Genomic DNA, 7,276 nt, shown 5'->3' with positions numbered 1-7,276 from the left:
TTTGCATACCGCAGGAGGCTTTATCAGAAGCTGAACCTTACAGGACCTGGCAGCGGGCAGCAGGCTTTAGGGTGTACTAGCATTTTTCGGAGATACCCCAGACCCAGTATTGGTGGCAGACCTCCTCGGTTTGCAGCGTTGCCTCTCTCACACATCCCCGGGTACAACACAGGCATCGACCACCCATGGATCACTTTGTAGCTCCTACCAGGTATTCTCCAGCCATTCATAAGCAGTAGCTGACCTGAGCCTGCACCAGAGCCCCTCCTAAAAAGCCCCAGAACCAACATACTTGGAAGTTGGCTTCAGACCACAGCAGAGCACCACGCAATTAACCCCACAAGCAGCACACACAAAGGGCAATTTTCACAGGAACCAGAGCCTGCTGGAGTGAATCCTGCTCCCTGGGATAAGCACCCCTGAACAGCAGCCCATAAGCTGTGGATGTGGCCAAACCCCACAGTCAGTCAGCCTGAGGGTCAGTACTGCCCACTAACATGCCACCAGCAATCAAGGCTCAACTGTAACAGGAGGGCACACACATCTTGCACAAGGGACACTCCTTGGAGCATCCAGCTCAGGTGACCAGGGAGACTGCCACTGGGCCCCACAGGACACAACTACATAAGGCTATCTGGCAAGACTGGGTGACATAACAGCCATACCTAATACATAGAAACAAACAAAGAGGCAGCCAAAATGAGGAAACAAAGAAATACATCCCAAATGAAAGAACAGGAGAAAACTCCAGAAAAAGAACTAAGCAAAAGAGGAGAAGCAAGCAACCCACCAGATACACAGTTCAAAACAATTGTTACAAGGAAGCTCAAGGAACTTAGTGAAAACTTTAACAAAGAAATAGCAAGCATAAAAACAGATACAGAAACCATAAAAAATAACCAATCAGAAGTGAAGAATATAATAACTGAAATGCAGAATGCACTAGAAGGAATTACCAGCAGACTAGATGAAGCAAAGGATCAAATCAGCAATTTGGAAGACAAGGTAGCAGAAAACACCCAAGCGGAACAGCAAAAAGAAAAAACAATCCAAAACACAGGATAGTTTAAGAGGCCTCTGGGACATCAAGCATTCACATCATAGGGGTAGCAGAAGAGAGAAATCAAGGGATTGGGAATCTATTTGTCACACAATGATTGAAAACTTTCCCAACATGGCAAAGGAAATAAAGACACAAGACCAGGAAGTGCAGAGAGTCCCAAAAAAGATGAACCCAAACAGGTCCACACCAAGACACATTATAATTAAAATGGCAAAGGTTAAAGACAAAGAGAAAATTCTAAAAGCAGCAAGACAAAGGCAACTAGTTATTTGTAAGGGAGCTCCCATAAGTTGTCAGTTGAGTTCACAACAGAAACTCTTTGCAGGCCAGAAGGGATTAGCATGAAATACTCAAAGTGATAAAGAAAAAATCAAAAACCCAGGATGTACAACAAAGTGTACTCTACCCAGCACGGCTATCATTTAAAATGCAGGACAGATAAAGAGCTTTCCAGACAAAAGAAGTTTATCCAGACAAGAGAAGATAAAGGAGTTTATCACCACCAAAAACAGCATTACAAAAAATGTTTGAGGGAGTTCTTTAAGACGGAAAAAAAAAAAGATAAAAGCTATGAATAATAAAATGGCAATGTCGTAAAGATTTTGTTGGGTATCCGATGGACATGCGTCCTATTTGGGAGACCACCTCAGAGATAATGTGAATGCCTGATCATGGCATTGTACACCAGAAGCTAAACATTAATGAATGCCAACTATAATTTTATATATATAATGTGATGGCTGGGTGTGAGGTCGGAGGGATAATGGATGGGGGGGAGGGGCTTCACAGTGTGAGGGATATAAATGATGAACGTCTAAGTATTACCTTGTCTTGTACACCTGAAACTAATAAAAAATAAATAAATAAATAAATAAATAAAAAATAAAAATAAAAAATAAAAAAATAAAATAAAATAAAATGGCAATTACTACATATCTATCAATACTTGCTGTCAATGTAAGTGTATTAAGGGTTCCAATCAAAAACATAGCATGTCTGAATAAATAAGAAACAAAACCCTTACATATGCTGCCTACAAAAGAATCACTTCAGATTGAAGGACACACACACAGACTACAAGCAAAAAGATGGAAAAAGTTATTTCATGAAAATGGAAACAAATAAAGAAACAGCTGGGATAGCAATACTTATACCAGACCAGAAATAGACTTTAGAACAAATGCTATAAGAGACAAAGAAGGACCCAGTAATCACACTTTTTGGTATTTATCCGAAGAAACCCAAAATGCTACTTCGAGGGGACATGTGCATCCACATGGTCATTGCGGCATTATTTACAATGGCCAAGAGGTGGAGGCAGCCTGGGTGTCCAACGATGGATGAATGGATAAAGAGGAGGTGGTACATATGTACAATGGAATATTGCTCGGCCATGGAAGGGGATGGAATCTTGCCATCATCTGTGGCAACATGAATGGATCTGGAGGGTATTGTGCTGAGTGGAGTATGTTAGACAGAGAAAGACAGATGCAATGTGATTTCACTTGTATGTGGGATCTAAAGAACAAAATAAACAAACAAAACTGAAACAGACTCATAGATATAGAGAACATATTGATGGTTACCAGACAAAAGGGGAGTTGGGGTGGTGGGTAAAAAAGGGAAGGCATTAAAAAGTACAAATGGATTGTTACACAGTAGTCATGGGGATGTAGGATGTAGCATAAGGCTTATAGTCAATAACATCATAATAATTACATATGGTGTCAGGTGGGCACTAGATTTATCAGGGTGATAGATGGGAGGGGGTTGGGGGACAGGGTGGAAAAGGTGAAGGGATTAGGAAGTACAAATTGGTAGTTATAAAATAATCATGGAGATGTAATGTAAAGCATAGGGAATATAGTCAATAATATGGTAATAACTACGTATAGTGCCAGGTGGGTACTAGACTAGTCAGAGGGGTCACTTTTCAAATTATATAAATGTCTAACTATATGCTGTACACTTGAAAGTAATATAAAATAATATTGACTGTCAACTGAAAAATTAAAAAGGAGGGGAAAGGTGACGTGGTCCAAATTTCCAGGTATAGAACAAATAACTCATGGGGATGTAATGCACAGCATATGGAACACAGTCCATACTATTGTGATAGCATCACAATAGGTACAGGGTCAGATGGTTGCTGGACCTACCGTGATGATCACTTCTTTAGGTATATAAATGTTGAAAAACTATTGTGTACACCTGAAACTAATATAATGTATGCTACTATTTTTTAATAAAAATTTTAAAAAAACATTTAAAGAATAATTGTAAAATGGACTTACTCCACCAGAAAGTAAAATGTACTTAAAATAATTTAAATCAATGTAGTATGGGAAGAAGAAACAGACAGGTAGATAAAGACGAATAGAAAAATCCAGAATGGCAGGAGATACACAAATTAAGTAAGTGATACATGTAAATTTTCAGTTCAGTTTATAAAGAATAGCTCTTTCAAAAATGCTATTTTAAAATCTGGCTAACTGAGAAAATAATCTGCTCAACACAGACCTCGAGTTTAATTCATTGGTAACCAAAGAAATGCAAAGAAAAAGGTATTGTGCTTTCTTTGCCTATCAGATCAGGAAGGATACAAATACTGTGGTCAAAAGGACACTTCCTCTATTCGTGGGATTCAAAGTGGGCAAAACCTTTCTGCTGTGGCCTTGACCATGTGTTTCAATGTTTAAAAACTAACATAGTAATTCCACTTTGACGACCTTATTAAGGAATAGGTAAGTGTGTAAATCTGTTGACGCTGGAGGCTCACGGACATGTCCCAGAGAGGACTCAACCTGGAGCAACGGTGACCAGGTTATTGCCTTGGCTCAAGGAAGAATTCAAGGGCCAGACAGATGTAGGAAAGCACAGGGAGTTTATTGAAGCCAAAGTACACACTTGAGAATTAAGTGCGGGTGAACTCAGAGATTGAGTCGCCCAGAAGAATTCCCTATCACGGATTTTTATCCCTCCAGGGGACAACAATGGGTGACATCCCGCAGTTTTCTCCTCCCCCTGGGTGAGATCCTCCGTTTCCTGATTTTTCTTCCTTATTTGATTGTTCCGGATCTGTAATGGTGTTAGATGCATGATGGGAGTCTTACTAATATCAATGTAAATGACATTATAATGGCATTATAATTAGCTAAAGGTCAGGTCCTGGTCAGGGATGCTGGTCCTGCCAGATAAAAGTGGTTCTTGTTTTTCTCTAACTGCAGGTGCCGGATACTGTTTCTTGTGAAACTGAAACAAACTAGGAAGGTGCCTCACGATGTATCCTGGAGGCGGAGGTTAATTCCCTAGACTATTTATCCTGCCTCACTGTCACGTTTAAAATCTAGAGAAAATAGACTTTCCTATTGAAATGCAAATTCATAAAATGAACCCAAGAAGAGTAAGAAAACCAGAACATAGCTCAAATTCATAAAATGAACCTAAGAAAAGTAAGAAAACCAGAACATAGCTCTCACCAGAGAGTAAATCAGAGAGGTAATCAAGGAGCCACTACTGAAAAAAAAAGGGACCAAGTTTCAGATGATTTTACAGCTCAATTCAATATAACCTTTGGAACAGATAATGCCTATGAATATTTGAACAATTCCAGACTGTAGAAGAGAGGGAATGCCACTTGGTGAATTGTGTAAAGATGGGCAATTCAGCAGGGGCAGCCAACATGGATCTCCATCTCCATCCCAAAGTGGGAGAATCCCCTCTGCCCTGCCATGCCTGTCACCCCACCCCAGGGCACAGCGCTGTCTCCCTCCTGGAGTTCTGCCTTTGGAAAACAAAGCCTGTCTTCTGGAACTCTCTGCCTAAGGTTAGTAAGTCTTCAAAGGAACTTCCACGCTCTTGAAGTGAGGTGAAGGTGATGGACCAAGAATAAACTGCAAACTGTCTTGCCTCACTATCCTGCCAAATTATGTATGCATTAATTTCAAAAGAATTTTTCAACAAATATTTTCAAAAGTAGTCTTTAGTGTCTCGAGTATTATTACTAATTGCATTTTCTTATTTATAGTTTTCCATATTGTTTGAAACTCTGAACAATAGACATTTTCTTTAATAATAAAAAGAGCTATTTTATGTCAAAAGAAATTTCTGGGAATTTATAGATTAATTGAGGAGACAGCTGACATTTTTATAATATTGTCTTTCTGTGTAGGAGGACGGGTGGGAATTTACTCCATGCATTTGAAGTCCTGCTTAGGATTTCTCAGGTAAGTTCTATAGTTTCCTTCGTGTGCTCATAGCTGTTTCATGCATTTTGTTGATACTTTTAATTAAATGTTGTTTTCCATTTTAACATCCAACTGGTTATTGCTGGTAGACAGTAAGAAGATTGAATTCCATGTATTTCTGTGGCCTGGCTGTAAGGAGGAAAGCTGGCATCTTGGTTTTGTAAGTCACCTTGGGGCAGTTGGCTTTGGTGTCTGGCCCTGAAGAATGGTGTCTGTGGTTTATTTCAGAAAGATGTTTTAGCCTTGGTCAGGAAGCATTCTGTGGTTGCCAGTTTACCAAGTTGTTTTTTTCCAGGAATCTTTCAAAAATATTCCAGTACATGTCAAGATTTTCTTAAGGTCTTTCCCTCCAAAACTTTAAAGTAGCCATTGCCATTAGTCTATTTCTAAAACTGAATTATCCCTGCGTTTCTGGAAAAAACAAAAACAAAATTCTACATCTTCAAGCTATAGTATTCTTTTATGATATTGATTCTATTGTTAATATTTTTCTTAGGAGTTTGCTCTCATATTTATTTATAAATGACATTTTTGTGTAACTTTCTCTTTTTAATACCCATTTGTCGGGCTTTCTTAGCCTTGCTCTGCGAACTTCTTAGAATGAAATGGAAATCTTTCCTTATTTTCTATGTGCTTAAGTGCTGACATTTAAAAGGGCTGGTAGACCTTACATCTCATTGTTGTTTAAACATTTTACATTGAACATTGTAGATTATCATTATAATCTAATGGAATGAATACTTTAATATCCAAAATGTGTTGAAGAATGCCTAGACAAGATGAAATAATGGAATAATCCCAAACAGCTATAACCACATGCAATGAAATGAGCTGGAAAGAAATATAACAAAAGGTTAACGGAGGTCATTTCTGGATGACAGAATGACCGGTGATATTTATTTTCTCCTTTGAGTTTTCCTGCATTACTCCACTCTTTCCACTACTCACATGTAACATGTTCGCAATTAGAAATAAATTAATGATTTGTTCAAGATGCTGATTTCTTGAAAGTCAGAGCTGAGGCTTGCGAATATATTGTGTAAGTATCAGTGATATTTACAAATGTGTTTGTGAGCAGCTGGGTGCCAGCAGAGGACCACATTAACCCAGGACATGGATTGTGCTTGTTGTCTACGAAACCGCCGTCTATTTTGGGGTGATGAAATGTTATCCAGAAAAGTTCAACCATGCCTTTTCTCTTCCATCCATTAACGGTGTCTAACAGGAAATTAAAAAGGGGTGGGGAGCAAGGGTTGAATGTGTCACAAGCATTATGGGCAACCGTGGTAGGAGAAGGGTCAGCCAGGGCCCCCTTAGGGCAATCACCAGCCAGGAGGGTGTTCCAGCATTTCTGATGAACTCATTTTGCAGACATTAAAAAAAAAAAAAGCAAACTATTTAGAAAGATGCTGCCTCAGTATTTTACTACAGCTGTACCATGATGCTGATCATGTGGTGGCATATCACTAGATACAGAAGTGAAATAACAGACTTTTTTGAAGAGTCAGTGAGAGCAGATTTCCTCACCTTGTGATTTAATCTGCCCCAGATACCCTCAAGCAGATCAGCTTTATTTACAGTTTAGCCAATGAGTCCCTCTGGCTTCTCTCTACACATAATGCATATAGCCTCACAGCCTGAGCCGAGGACCGCTCTCCTCCCTCCTCACAGCCATCCCTGCAGAGGCAGCAGCCCTCCACTCTTGAGATAATGCACAGAGGAATTGCCCATCAATCTCTTTTAGGTTGTTTCTCTCTGGTATCCAAACATCATTAACCCAGTGAAAAATTCAGTGAAACCAGCTGTATGGCTTCAGGTGGACACAGAAGTAAACCCACCCTCCCAAGAGCCACAGCAACCGAGAGTGCTGGTCCATTACGCACACCCTCCATCTCAGCCCACCTCTGCCTTAATGTCAACGGAAGCCAATTGAACAATGTGATGCCCTAATGCTGAGCTATCCTAA

The sequence above is a fragment of the Rhinolophus hipposideros genome (genome assembly GCF_964194185.1).
Source record: "Rhinolophus hipposideros genome assembly, chromosome: 20".
NCBI lineage: Eukaryota > Metazoa > Chordata > Mammalia > Chiroptera > Rhinolophidae > Rhinolophus > Rhinolophus hipposideros.
This window is presented reverse-complemented; position numbering follows the sequence as displayed.